Source organism: Anomaloglossus baeobatrachus, chromosome 4, assembly GCF_048569485.1.
Source record: "Anomaloglossus baeobatrachus isolate aAnoBae1 chromosome 4, aAnoBae1.hap1, whole genome shotgun sequence".
Classification (NCBI taxonomy): domain Eukaryota; kingdom Metazoa; phylum Chordata; class Amphibia; order Anura; family Aromobatidae; genus Anomaloglossus; species Anomaloglossus baeobatrachus.
In genome coordinates, this window is record NC_134356.1 from 647,637,620 (window position 1) to 647,651,838 (window position 14,219).

General features: G+C 38.8%; 4 non-coding genes across 4 annotated transcripts; all 4 read left to right on the forward strand.

Annotated features, from left to right (window-relative positions):
- The first annotated feature begins 8,634 nt into the window (after positions 1 to 8,634).
- TRNAE-CUC (transfer RNA glutamic acid (anticodon CUC)) lies at positions 8,635 to 8,706 on the forward strand. The gene has a single exon. It is a non-coding gene; the product is annotated as a tRNA-Glu (tRNA).
- Positions 8,707 to 10,509: 1,803 nt separating this feature from the next.
- TRNAE-CUC (transfer RNA glutamic acid (anticodon CUC)) lies at positions 10,510 to 10,581 on the forward strand. The gene has a single exon. It is a non-coding gene; the product is annotated as a tRNA-Glu (tRNA).
- A 1,814-nt stretch (positions 10,582 to 12,395) lies between these two features.
- On the forward strand, positions 12,396 to 12,467 carry TRNAE-CUC (transfer RNA glutamic acid (anticodon CUC)). The gene has a single exon. It is a non-coding gene; the product is annotated as a tRNA-Glu (tRNA).
- An 870-nt stretch (positions 12,468 to 13,337) lies between these two features.
- On the forward strand, positions 13,338 to 13,409 carry TRNAE-CUC (transfer RNA glutamic acid (anticodon CUC)). The gene has a single exon. It is a non-coding gene; the product is annotated as a tRNA-Glu (tRNA).
- The last annotated feature ends 810 nt before the right edge of the window (positions 13,410 to 14,219 follow it).

The window sequence follows — 14,219 nt, forward strand, 5'->3', positions numbered from 1 at the left end:
GACAAGATGGAGACAAAATCTCCAAAGAAAAGTGCCACATGTGAGAATCACAATCATGACCTTAAGAGTTTGAGATTGACGCGCCACCTATTGTGCTAACAAGGAAAGCTTCTGTTGCAAACTTGCAGAAGTTGCTTACTCATAGAAATAAAGTTCTTTTTTTCCACATCATCGACTACACAGCACAACATTTCCCATATGGTCTAGCGGTTAGGATTCCTAGTTCTCACCCAGGCGGCCCGGGTTCGACTCCCGGAATGGGAATGCTAATTTTTCTGTGCTTGTTTTGACATTCAAAGGCCGACGCAATTGGTTGGCCATTGTGGCCTGTCATTTGACCTCCAATTTCCTTACTTATCCATAGAATATTGGAACTGAATGGTAAAGTTTCTAGGCTCTCCTGCCAAAGATAATGAGGAAACTACGTACTGTCTGAGGAAAAAACTTACAATCTTCAATATATTTAATTGACCTGTTAACTCCAACTCAAATGAGGCAAGATTCAACTACTGAAATGAAAAACAGCTTTTTAGTGAAGGCAACACTCTTTTTTTTTTTTTTTTTAAAACCCCATATGTTTTCTGAAACTCTGTGGAATATCTCATATTAATTAGCAAGCAGTTTTCTTAGTTTACTGGTTCAATTCCTGCTAGGGGAGTGCCACTTTTTTCTGCAATAGTTCCTGCATTCAAAGGTCGACACATACCTTGCAGACAAAGTTAGTTTAGTTTAAAATTGCTCTTTGCAGCGAAAAATGCTGACCACAAGAGCTTTTAGCCATTCATTCCATTCTTTTGCACAAAAAGCCATTTGAGCTCATATCGGAAATCATTCTTACCTTCGACTTCCAACTACTTGGTGTAAATGGACTCAAACCCCTCAATATATAATTGTTGATTTTTGGTACTCAGTGGAAACAAATGTGGCTCTCTAGACAAGATGGAGACAAAATCTCCAAAGAAAAGTGCCACATGTGAGGATCACAATCATGACCTTAAGAGTTTGAGATTGACGCGCCACCTATTGTGCTAACAAGGAAAGCTTCTGTTGCAAACGTGCAGAAGTTGCTTACTCATAGAAATAAAGTTCTTTTTTTCCACATCATCGACTACACAGCACAACATTTCCCATATGGTCTAGCGGTTAGGATTCCTGGTTCTCGGGCCCGGGTTCGACTCCCGGTATGGGAATGCTAATTTTTCTGTGCTTGTTTTGACATTCAAAGGCCGACGCAATTGGTTGGCCATTGTGGCCTGTCATTTGACCTCCAATTTCCTTACTTATCCATAGAATATTGGAACTGAATGGTAAAGTTTCTAGGCTCTCCTGCCAAAGATAATGAGGAAACTACGTACTGTCTGAGGAAAAAACTTACAATCTTCAATATATCGAATTGACCTGTTAACTCCAACTCAAATGAGGCAAGATTCAACTACTGAAATGAAAAGCAGCTTTTTAGTGAAGGCAACACTCTTTTTTTTTTTTTTTTTTTTTTTAAAACCCCATATGTTTTCTGAAACTCTGTGGAATATCTCATATTAATTAGCAAGCAGTTTTCTTAGTTTACTGGTTCAATTCCTGCTAGGGGAGTGCCACTTTTTTTTTTCTGCAATAGTTCCTGCATTCAAAGGTCGACACATACCTTGCAGACAAAGTTAGTTTAGTTTAAAATTGCTCTTTGCAGCGAAAAATGCTGACCACAAGAGCTTTTAGCCATTCATTCCATTCTTTTGCACAAAAAGCCATTTGAGCTCATATCGGAAATCATTCTTACCTTCGACTTCCAACTACTTGGTGTAAATGGATTCAAACCCCTCAATATATAATTGTTGATTTTTGGTACTCAGTGGAAACAAATGTGGCTCTCTAGACAAGATGGAGACAAAATCTCCAAAGAAAAGTGCCACATGTGAGGATCACAATCATGACCTTAAGAGTTTGAGATTGACGCGCCACCTATTGTGCTAACAAGGAAAGCTTCTGTTGCAAACGTGCAGAAGTTGCTTACTCATAGAAATAAAGTTCTTTTTTTCCACATCATCGACTACACAGCACAACATTTCCCATATGGTCTAGCGGTTAGGATTCCTGGTTCTCACCCAGGCGGCCTGGGTTCGACTCCTGGTATGGGAATGCTAATTTTTCTGTGCTTGTTTTGACATTCAAAGGCCGACGCAATTGGTTGGCCATTGTGGCCTGTCATTTGACCTCCAATTTCCTTACTTATCCATAGAATATTGGAACTGAATGGTAAAGTTTCTATGCTCTCCTGCCAAAGATAATGAGGAAACTACGTACTGTCTGAGGAAAAAACTTACAATCTTCAATATATCAAATTGACCTGTTAACTCCAACTCAAATGAGGCAAGATTCAACTACTGAAATGAAAAACAGCTTTTTAGTGAAGGCAACACTCTTTTTTTTTTTTTTTAAAACCCCATATGTTTTCTGAAACTCTGTGGAATATCTCATATTAATTAGCAAGCAGTTTTCTTAGTTTACTGGTTCAATTCCTGCTAGGGGAGTGCCACTTTTTTTTTTCTGCAATAGTTCCTGCATTCAAAGGTCGACACATACCTTGCAGACAAAGTTAGTTTAGTTTAAAATTGCTCTTTGCAGCGAAAAATGCTGACCACAAGAGCTTTTAGCCATTCATTCCATTCTTTTGCACAAAAAGCCATTTGAGCTCATATCGGAAATCATTCTTACCTTCGACTTCCAACTACTTGGTGTAAATGGACTCAAACCCCTCAATATATAATTGTTGATTTTTGGTACTCAGTGGAAACAAATGTGGCTCTCTAGACAAGATGGAGACAAAATCTCCAAAGAAAAGTGCCACATGTGAAGATCACAATCATGACCTTAAGAGTTTGAGATTGACGCGCCACCTATTGTGCTAACAAGGAAAGCTTCTGTTGCAAACGTGCAGAAGTTGCTTACTCATAGAAATAAAGTTCTTTTTTTCCACATCACCGACTACACAGCACAACATTTCCCATATGGTCTAGTGGTTAGGATTCCTGGTTCTCACCCAGGCGGCCCGGGTTTGACTCCCGGTATGGGAATGCTAATTTTTCTGTGCTTGTTTTGACATTCAAAGGCCGACGCAATTGGTTGGCCATTGTGGCCTGTCATTTGACCTCCAATTTCCTTACTTATCCATAGAATATTGGAACTGAATGGTAAAGTTTCTAGGCTCTCCTGCCAAAGATAATGAGGAAACTACGTACTGTCTGAGGAAAAAACTTACAATCTTCAATATATCGAATTGACCTGTTAACTCAAACTCAAATGAGGCAAGATTCCACTACTGAAATGAAAAACAGCTTTTTAGTGAAGGCAACACTCTTTTTTTTTTTTTTTTTTTTTTTAAAACCCCATATGTTTTCTGAAACTCTGTGGAATATCTCATATTAATTAGCAAGCAGTTTTCTTAGTTTACTGGTTCAATTCCTGCTAGGGGAGTGCCACTTTTTTCTGCAATAGTTCCTGCATTCAAAGGTCGACACATACCTTGCAGACAAAGTTAGTTTAGTTTAAAATTGCTCTTTGCAGCGAAAAAATGCTGACCACAAGAGCTTTTAGCCATTCATTCCATTCTTTTGCACAAAAAGCCATTTGAGCTCATATCGGAAATCATTCTTACCTTCGACTTCCAACTACTTGGTGTAAATGGACTCAAACCCCTCAATATATAATTGTTGATTTTTGGTACTCAGTGGAAACAAATGTGGCTCTCTAGACAAGATGGAGACAAAATCTCCAAAGAAAAGTGCCACATGTGAGGATCACAATCATGACCTTAAGAGTTTGAGATTGACGCGCCACCTATTGTGCTAACAAGGAAAGCTTCTGTTGCAAACGTGCAGAAGTTGCTTACTCATAGAAATAAAGTTCTTTTTTTCCACATCATCGACTACACAGCACAACATTTCCCATATGGTCTAGCGGTTAGGATTCCTGGTTCTCACCCAGGCGGCCCGGGTTTGACTCCCGGTATGGGAATGCTAATTTTTCTGTGCTTGTTTTGACATTCAAAGGTCGACGCAATTGGTTGGCCATTGTGGCCTGTCATTTGACCTCCAATTTCCTTACTTATCCATAGAATATTGGAACTGAATGGTAAAGTTTCTAGGCTCTCCTGCCAAAGATAATGAGGAAACTACGTACTGTCTGAGGAAAAAACTTACAATCTTCAATATATCGAATTGACCTGTTAACTCCAACTCAAATGAGGCAAGATTCAACTACTGAAATGAAAAACAGCTTTTTAGTGAAGGCAACACTCTTTTTTTTTTTTTTTTTTTTTTTAAAACCCCATATGTTTTCTGAAACTCTGTGGAATATCTCATATTAATTAGCAAGCAGTTTTCTTAGTTTACTGGTTCAATTTCTGCTAGGGGAGTGCCACTTTTTTCTGCAATAGTTCCTGCATTCAAAGGTCGACACATACCTTGCAGACAAAGTTAGTTTAGTTTAAAATTGCTCTTTGCAGCGAAAAAATGCTGACCACAAGAGCTTTTAGCCATTCATTCCATTCTTTTGCACAAAAAGCCATTTGAGCTCATATCTGAAATCATTCTTACCTTCGACTTCCAACTACTTGGTGTAAATGGACTCAAACCCCTCAATATATAATTGTTAATTTTTGGTACTCAGTGGAAACAAATGTGGCTCTCTAGACAAGATGGAGACAAAATCTCCAAAGAAAAGTGCCACATGTGAGGATCACAATCATGACCTTAAGAGTTTGAGATTGACGCGCCACCTATTGTGCTAACAAGGAAAGCTTCTGTTGCAAACGTGCAGAAGTTGCTTACTCATAGAAATAAAGTTCTTTTTTTCCACATCATCGACTGCACAGCACAACATTTCCCATATGGTCTAGCGGTTAGGATTCCTGGTCCTCACCCAGGCGGCCCGGGTTCGACTCCCGGTATGGGAATGCTAATTTTTCTGTGCTTGTTTTGACATTCAAAGGCCGACGCAATTGGTTGGCCATTGTGGCCTGTCATTTGACCTCCAATTTCCTTACTTATCCATAGAATATTGGAACTGAATGGTAAAGTTTCTAGGCTCTCCTGCCAAAGATAATGAGGAAACTACGTACTGTCTGAGGAAAAAACTTACAATCTTCAATATATCGAATTGACCTGTTTACTCAAACTCAAATGAGGCAAGATTCCACTACTGAAATGAAAAACAGCTTTTTAGTGAAGGCAACACTCTTTTTTTTTTTTTTTTTTTTTTTTAAAACCCCATATGATTTCTGAAACTCTGTGGAATATCTCATATTAATTAGCAAGCAGTTTTCTTAGTTTACTGGTTCAATTCCTGCTAGGGGAGTGCCACTTTTTTCTGCAATAGTTCCTGCATTCAAAGGTCGACACATACCTTGCAGACAAAGTTAGTTTAGTTTAAAATTGCTCTTTGCAGCGAAAAATGCTGACCACAAGAGCTTTTAGCCATTCATTCCATTCTTTTGCACAAAAAGCCATTTGAGCTCATATCGGAAATCATTCTAACCTTCGACTTCCAACTACTTGGTATAAATGGACTCAAACCCTTCAATATATAATTGTTGATTTTTGGTACTCAGTGGAAACAAATGTGGCTCTCTAGACAAGATGGAGACAAAATCTCCAAAGAAAAGTCCCACATGTGAGGATCACAATCATGACCTTAAGAGTTTGAGATTGACGCGCCACCTATTGTGCTAACAAGGAAAGCTTCTGTTGCAAACGTGCAAAAGTTGCTTACTCATAGAAATAAAGTTCTTTTTTTCCACATCATCGACTACACAGCACAACATTTCCCATATGGTCTAGCGGTTAGGATTCCTGGTTCTCACCCAGGCGGCCCGGGTTTGACTCCCGGTATGGGAATGCTAATTTTTCTGTGCTTGTTTTGACATTCAAAGGTCGACGCAATTGGTTGGCCATTGTGGCCTGTCATTTGACCTCCAATTTCCTTACTTATCCATAGAATATTGGAACTGAATGGTAAAGTTTCTAGGCTCTCCTGCCAAAGATAATGAGGAAACTACGTACTGTCTGAGGAAAAAACTTACAATCTTCAATATATCGAATTGACCTGTTAACTCAAACTCAAATGAGGCAAGATTCCACTACTGAAATGAAAAACAGCTTTTTAGTGAAGGCAACACTCTTTTTTTTTTTTTTTTTTTTTTAAAACCCCATATGTTTTCTGAAACTCTGTGGAATATCTCATATTAATTAGCAAGCAGTTTTCTTAGTTTACTGGTTCAATTCCTGCTAGGGGAGTGCCACTTTTTTCTGCAATAGTTCCTGCATTCAAAGGTCGACACATACCTTGCAGACAAAGTTAGTTTAGTTTAAAATTGCTCTTTGCAGCGAAAAATGCTGACCACAAGAGCTTTTAGCCATTCATTCCATTCTTTTGCACAAAAAGCCATTTGAGCTCATATCGGAAATCATTCTTACCTTCGACTTCCAACTACTTGGTGTAAATGGACTCAAACCCTTCAATATATAATTGTTGATTTTTGGTACTCAGTGGAAACAAATGTGGCTCTCTAGACAAGATGGAGACAAAATCTCCAAAGAAAAGTCCCACATGTGAGGATCACAATCATGACCTTAAGAGTTTGAGATTGACGCGCCACCTATTGTGCTAACAAGGAAAGCTTCTGTTGCAAACGTGCAGAAGTTGCTTACTCATAGAAATAAAGTTCTTTTTTTCCACATCATCGACTACACAGCACAACATTTCCCATATGGTCTATCGGTTAGGATTCCTGGTTCTCACCCAGGCGGCCCGGGTTCGACTCCCGGTATGGGAATGCTAATTTTTCTGTGCTTGTTTTGACATTCAAAGGCCGACGCAATTGGTTGGCCATTGTGGCCTGTCATTTGACCTCCAATTTCCTTACTTATCCATAGAATATTGGAACTGAATGGTAAAGTTTCTAGGCTCTCCTGCCAAAGATAATGAGGAAACTACGTACTGTCTGAGGAAAAAACTTACAATCTTCAATATATCGAATTGACCTGTTAACTCCAACTCAAATGAGGCAAGATTCAACTACTGAAATGAAAAACAGCTTTTTAGTGAAGGCAACACTCTTTTTTTTTTTTTTTTTTTTTTTTTTTAAAACCCCATATGTTTTCTGAAACTCTGTGGAATATCTCATATTAATTAGCAAGCAGTTTTCTTAGTTTACTGGTTCAATTTCTGCTAGGGGAGTGCCACTTTTTTCTGCAATAGTTCCTGCATTCAAAGGTCGACACATACCTTGCAGACAAAGTTAGTTTAGTTTAAAATTGCTCTTTGCAGCGAAAAAATGCTGACCACAAGAGCTTTTAGCCATTCATTCCATTCTTTTGCACAAAAAGCCATTTGAGCTCATATCGGAAATCATTCTTACCTTCGACTTCCAACTACTTGGTGTAAATGGACTCAAACCCCTCAATATATAATTGTTGATTTTTGGTACTCAGTGGAAACAAATGTGGCTCTCTAGACAAGATGGAGACAAAATCTCCAAAGAAAAGTGCCACATGTGAGGATCACAATCATGACCTTAAGAGTTTGAGATTGACGCGCCACCTATTGTGCTAACAAGGAAAGCTTCTGTTGCAAACGTGCAGAAGTTGCTTACTCATAGAAATAAAGTTCTTTTTTTCCACATCATCGACTACACAGCACAACATTTCCCATATGGTCTATCGGTTAGGATTCCTGGTTCTCACCCAGGCGGCCCGGGTTCGACTCCCGGTATGGGAATGCTAATTTTTCTGTGCTTGTTTTGACATTCAAAGGCCGACGCAATTGGTTGGCCATTGTGGCCTGTCATTTGACCTCCAATTTCCTTACTTATCCATAGAATATTGGAACTGAATGGTAAAGTTTCTAGGCTCTCCTGCCAAAGATAATGAGGAAACTACGTACTGTCTGAGGAAAAAACTTACAATCTTCAATATATCGAATTGACCTGTTAACTACAACTCAAATGAGGCAAGATTCAACTACTGAAATGAAAAACAGCTTTTTAGTGAAGGCAACACTCTTTTTTTTTTTTTTTTTTTAAAACCCCATATGTTTTCTGAAACTCTGTGGAATATCTCATATTAATTAGCAAGCAGTTTTCTTAGTTTACTGGTTCAATTTCTGCTAGGGGAGTGCCACTTTTTTCTGCAATAGTTCCTGCATTCAAAGGTCGACACATACCTTGCAGACAAAGTTAGTTTAGTTTAAAATTGCTCTTTGCAGCGAAAAAATGCTGACCACAAGAGCTTTTAGCCATTCATTCCATTCTTTTGCACAAAAAGCCATTTGAGCTCATATCGGAAATCATTCTTACCTTCGACTTCCAACTACTTGGTGTAAATGGACTCAAACCCCTCAATATATAATTGTTGATTTTTGGTACTCAGTGGAAACAAATGTGGCTCTCTAGACAAGATGGAGACAAAATCTCCAAAGAAAAGTGCCACATGTGAGGATCACAATCATGACCTTAAGAGTTTGAGATTGACGCGCCACCTATTGTGCTAACAAGGAAAGCTTCTGTTGCAAACGTGCAGAAGTTGCTTACTCATAGAAATAAAGTTCTTTTTTTCCACATCATCGACTACACAGCACAACATTTCCCATATGGTCTAGCGGTTAGGATTCCTGGTTCTCACCCAGGCGGCCCGGGTTCGACTCCCGGTATGGGAATGCTAATTTTTCTGTGCTTGTTTTGACATTCAAAGGCCGACGCAATTGGTTGGCCATTGTGGCCTGTCATTTGACCTCCAATTTCCTTACTTATCCATAGAATATTGGAACTGAATGGTAAAGTTTCTAGGCTCTCCTGCCAAAGCTAATGAGGAAACAACGTACTGTCTGAGGAAAAAACTTACAATCTTCAATATATCGAATTGACCTGTTAACTCCAACTCAAATGAGGCAAGATTCAACTACTGAAATGAAAAACAGCTTTTTAGTGAAGGCAACACTCTTTTTTTTTTTTTTTTTTTTTAAAACCCCATATGTTTTCTGAAACTCTGTGGAATATCTCATATTAATTAGCAAGCAGTTTTCTTAGTTTACTGGTTCAATTTCTGCTAGGGGAGTGCCACTTTTTTCTGCAATAGTTCCTGCATTCAAAGGTCGACACATACCTTGCAGACAAAGTTAGTTTAGTTTAAAATTGCTCTTTGCAGCGAAAAAATGCTGACCACAAGAGCTTTTAGCCATTCATTCCATTCTTTTGCACAAAAAGCCATTTGAGCTCATATCGGAAATCATTCTTACCTTCGACTTCCAACTACTTGGTGTAAATGGACTCAAACCCCTCAATATATAATTGTTGATTTTTGGTACTCAGTGGAAACAAATGTGGCTCTCTAGACAAGATGGAGACAAAATCTCCAAAGAAAAGTGCCACATGTGAGGATCACAATCATGACCTTAAGAGTTTGAGATTGACGCGCCACCTATTGTGCTAACAAGGAAAGCTTCTGTTGCAAACGTGCAGAAGTTGCTTACTCATAGAAATAAAGTTCTTTTTTTCCACATCATCGACTACACAGCACAACATTTCCCATATGGTCTAGCGGTTAGGATTCCTGGTTCTCACCCAGGCGGCCCGGGTTTGACTCCCGGTATGGGAATGCTAATTTTTCTGTGCTTGTTTTGACATTCAAAGGCCGACGCAATTGGTTGGCCATTGTGGCCTGTCATTTGACCTCCAATTTCCTTACTTATCCATAGAATATTGGAACTGAATGGTAAAGTTTCTAGGCTCTCCTGCCAAAGATAATGAGGAAACTACGTACTGTCTGAGGAAAAAACTTACAATCTTCAATATATCGAATTGACCTGTTAACTCAAACTCAAATGAGGCAAGATTCCACTACTGAAATGAAAAACAGCTTTTTAGTGAAGGCAACACTCTTTTTTATTTTTTTTTTTTTAAAACCCCATATGTTTTCTGAAACTCTGTGGAATATCTCATATTAATTAGCAAGCAGTTTTCTTAGTTTACTGGTTCAATTTCTGCTAGGGGAGTGCCACTTTTTTCTGCAATAGTTCCTGCATTCAAAGGTCGACACATACCTTGCAGACAAAGTTAGTTTAGTTTAAAATTGCTCTTTGCAGCGAAAAAATGCTGACCACAAGAGCTTTTAGCCATTCATTCCATTCTTTTGCACAAAAAGCCATTTGAGCTCATATCGGAAATCATTCTTACCTTCGACTTCCAACTACTTGGTGTAAATGGACTCAAACCCCTCAATATATAATTGTTGATTTTTGGTACTCAGTGGAAACAAATGTGGCTCTCTAGACAAGATGGCGACAAAATCTCCAAAGAAAAGTGCCACATGTGAGGATCACAATCATGACCTTAAGAGTTTGAGATTGACGTGCCACCTATTGTGCTAACAAGGAAAGCTTCTGTTGCAAACGTGCAGAAGTTGCTTACTCATAGAAATAAAGTTCTTTTTTTCCACATCATCGACTACACAGCACAACATTTCCCATATGGTCTAGCGGTTAGGATTCCTGGTTCTCACCCAGGCGGCCCGGGTTCGACTCCCGGTATGGGAATGCTAATTTTTCTGTGCTTGTTTTGACATTCAAAGGCCGACGCAATTGGTTGGCCATTGTGGCCTGTCATTTGACCTCCAATTTCCTTACTTATCCATAGAATATTGGAACTGAATGGTAAAGTTTCTAGGCTCTCCTGCCAAAGATAATGAGGAAACTACGTACTGTCTGAGGAAAAAACTTACAATCTTCAATATATCGAATTGACCTGTTTACTCAAACTCAAATGAGGCAAGATTCCACTACTGAAATGAAAAACAGCTTTTTAGTGAAGGCAACACTCTTTTTTTTTTTTTTTTTTTTTTTTAAAACCCCATATGTTTTCTGAAACTCTGTGGAATATCTCATATTAATTAGCAAGCAGTTTTCTTAGTTTACTGGTTCAATTCCTGCTAGGGGAGTGCCAATTTTTCTGCAATAGTTCCTGCATTCAAAGGTCGACACATACCTTGCAGACAAAGTTAGTTTAGTTTAAAATTGCTCTTTGCAGCGAAAAATGCTGACCACAAGAGCTTTTAGCCATTCATTCCATTCTTTTGCACAAAAAGCCATTTGAGCTCATATCGGAAATCATTCTTACCTTAGACTTCCAACTACTTGGTGTAAATGGACTCAAACCCTTCAATATATAATTGTTGATTTTTGGTACTCAGTGTAAACAAATGTGGCTCTCTAGACAAGATGGAGACAAAATCTCCAAAGAAAAGTCCCACATGTGAGGATCACAATCATGACCTTAAGAGTTTGAGATTGACGCGCCACCTATTGTGCTAACAAGGAAAGCTTCTGTTGCAAACGTGCAGAAGTTGCTTACTCATAGAAATAAAGTTCTTTTTTTCCACATCATCGACTACACAGCACAACATTTCCCATATGGTCTATCGGTTAGGATTCCTGGTTCTCACCCAGGCGGCCCGGGTTCGACTCCCGGTATGGGAATGCTAATCTTTCTGTGCTTGTTTTGACATTCAAAGGCCGACGCAATTGGTTGGCCATTGTGGCCTGTCATTTGACCTCCAATTTCCTTACTTATCCATAGAATATTGGAACTGAATGGTAAAGTTTCTAGGCTCTCCTGCCAAAGCTAATGAGGAAACTACGTACTGTCTGAGGAAAAAACTTACAATCTTCAATATATCGAATTGACCTGTTAACTCCAACTCAAATGAGGCAAGATTCAACTACTGAAATGAAAAACAGCTTTTTAGTGAAGGCAACACTCTTTTTTTTTTTTTTTTTTTTTTTTTTTTTTAAAACCCCATATGTTTTCTGAAACTCTGTGGAATATCTCATATTAATTAGCAAGCAGTTTTCTTAGTTTACTGGTTCAATTTCTGCTAGGGGAGTGCCACTTTTTTCTGCAATAGTTCCTGCATTCAAAGGTCGACACATACCTTGCAGACAAAGTTAGTTTAGTTTAAAATTGCTCTTTGCAGCGAAAAAATGCTGACCACAAGAGCTTTTAGCCATTCATTCCATTCTTTTGCACAAAAAGCCATTTGAGCTCATATCGGAAATCATTCTTTCCTTCGACTTCCAACTACTTGGTGTAAATGGACTCAAACCCCTCAATATATAATTGTTGATTTTTGGTACTCAGTGGAAACAAATGTGGCTCTCTAGACAAGATGGAGACAAAATCTCCAAAGAAAAGTGCCACATGTGAGGATCACAATCATGACCTTAAGAGTTTGAGATTGACGCGCCACCTATTGTGCTAACAAGGAAAGCTTCTGCTGCAAACGTGCAGAAGTTGCTTACTCATAGAAATAAAGTTCTTTTTTTCCACATCATCGACTACACAGCACAACATTTCCCATATGGTCTAGCGGTTAGGATTCCTGGTTCTCACCCAGGCGGCCCGGGTTCGACTCCCGGTATGGGAATGCTAATTTTTCTGTGCTTGTTTTGACATTCAAAGGCCGACGCAATTGGTTGGCCATTGTGGCCTGTCATTTGACCTCCAATTTCCTTACTTATCCATAGAATATTGGAACTGAATGGTAAAGTTTCTAGGCTCTCCTGCCAAAGATAATGAGGAAACTACGTACTGTCTGAGGAAAAAACTTACAATCTTCAATATATCGAATTGACCTGTTTACTCAAACTCAAATGAGGCAAAATTCCACTACTGAAATGAAAAACAGCTTTTTAGTGAAGGCAACACTCTTTTTTTTTTTTTTTTTTTTTTTTTTAAAACCCCATATGTTTTCTGAAACTCTGTGGAATATCTCATATTAATTAGCAAGCAGTTTTCTTAGTTTACTGGTTCAATTCCTGCTAGGGGAGTGCCACTTTTTTCTGCAATAGTTCCTGCATTCAAAGGTCGACACATACCTTGCAGACAAAGTTAGTTTAGTTTAAAATTGCTCTTTGCAGCGAAAAATGCTGACCACAAGAGCTTTTAGCCATTCATTCCATTCTTTTGCACAAAAAGCCATTTGAGCTCATATCGGAAATCATTCTTACCTTCGACTTCCAACTACTTGGTGTAAATGGACTCAAACCCCTCAATATATTATTGTTGATTTTTGATACTCAGTGGAAACAAATGTGGCTCTCTAGACAAGATGGAGACAAAATCTCCAAAGAAAAGTGCCACATGTGAGGATCACAATCATGACCTTAAGAGTTTGAGATTGACGCGCCACCTATTGTGCTAACAAGGAAAGCTTCTGTTGCAAACGTGCAGAAGTTGGTTACTCATAGAAATAAAGTTCTTTTTTTCCACATCATCGACTACACAGCACAACATTTCCCATATGGTCTAGCGGTTAGGATTCCTGGTTCTCACCCAGGCGGCCCGGGTTCGACTCCCGGTATGGGAATGCTAATTTTTCTGTGCTTGTTTTGACATTCAAAGGCCGACGCAATTGGTTGGCCATTGTGGCCTGTCATTTGACCTCCAATTTCCTTACTAATCCATAGAATATTGGAACTGAATGGTAAAGTTTCTAGGCTCTCCTGCCAAAGATAATGAGGAAACTACGTACTGTCTGAGGAAAAAACTTACAATCTTCAATATATCGAATTGACCTGTTAACTCCAACTCAAATGAGGCAAGATTCCACTACTGAAATGAAAAACAGCTTTTTAGTGAAGGCAACACTCTTTTTTTTTTTTTTTTAAAACCCCATATGTTTTCTGAAACTCTGTGGAATATCTCATATTAATTAGCAAGCAGTTTTCTTAGTTTACTGGTTCAATTCCTGCTAGGGGAGTGCCACTTTTTTCTGCAATAGTTCCTGCATTCAAAGGTCGACACATACCTTGCAGACAAAGTTAGTTTAGTTTAAAATTGCTCTTTGCAGCGAAAAATGCTGACCACAAGAGCTTTTAGCCATTCATTCCATTCTTTTGCACAAAAAGCCATTTGAGCTCATATCGGAAATCATTCTTACCTTCGACTTCCAACTACTTGGTGTAAATGGACTCAAACCCTTCAATATATAATTGTTGATTTTTGGTACTCAGTGGAAACAAATGTGGCTCTCTAGACAAGATAGAGACAAAATCTCCAAAGAAAAGTCCCACATGTGAGGATCACAATCATGACCTTAAGAGTTTGAGATTGACGCGCCACCTATTGTGCTAACAAGGAAAGCTTCTGTTGCAAACGTGCAGAAGTTGCTTACTCA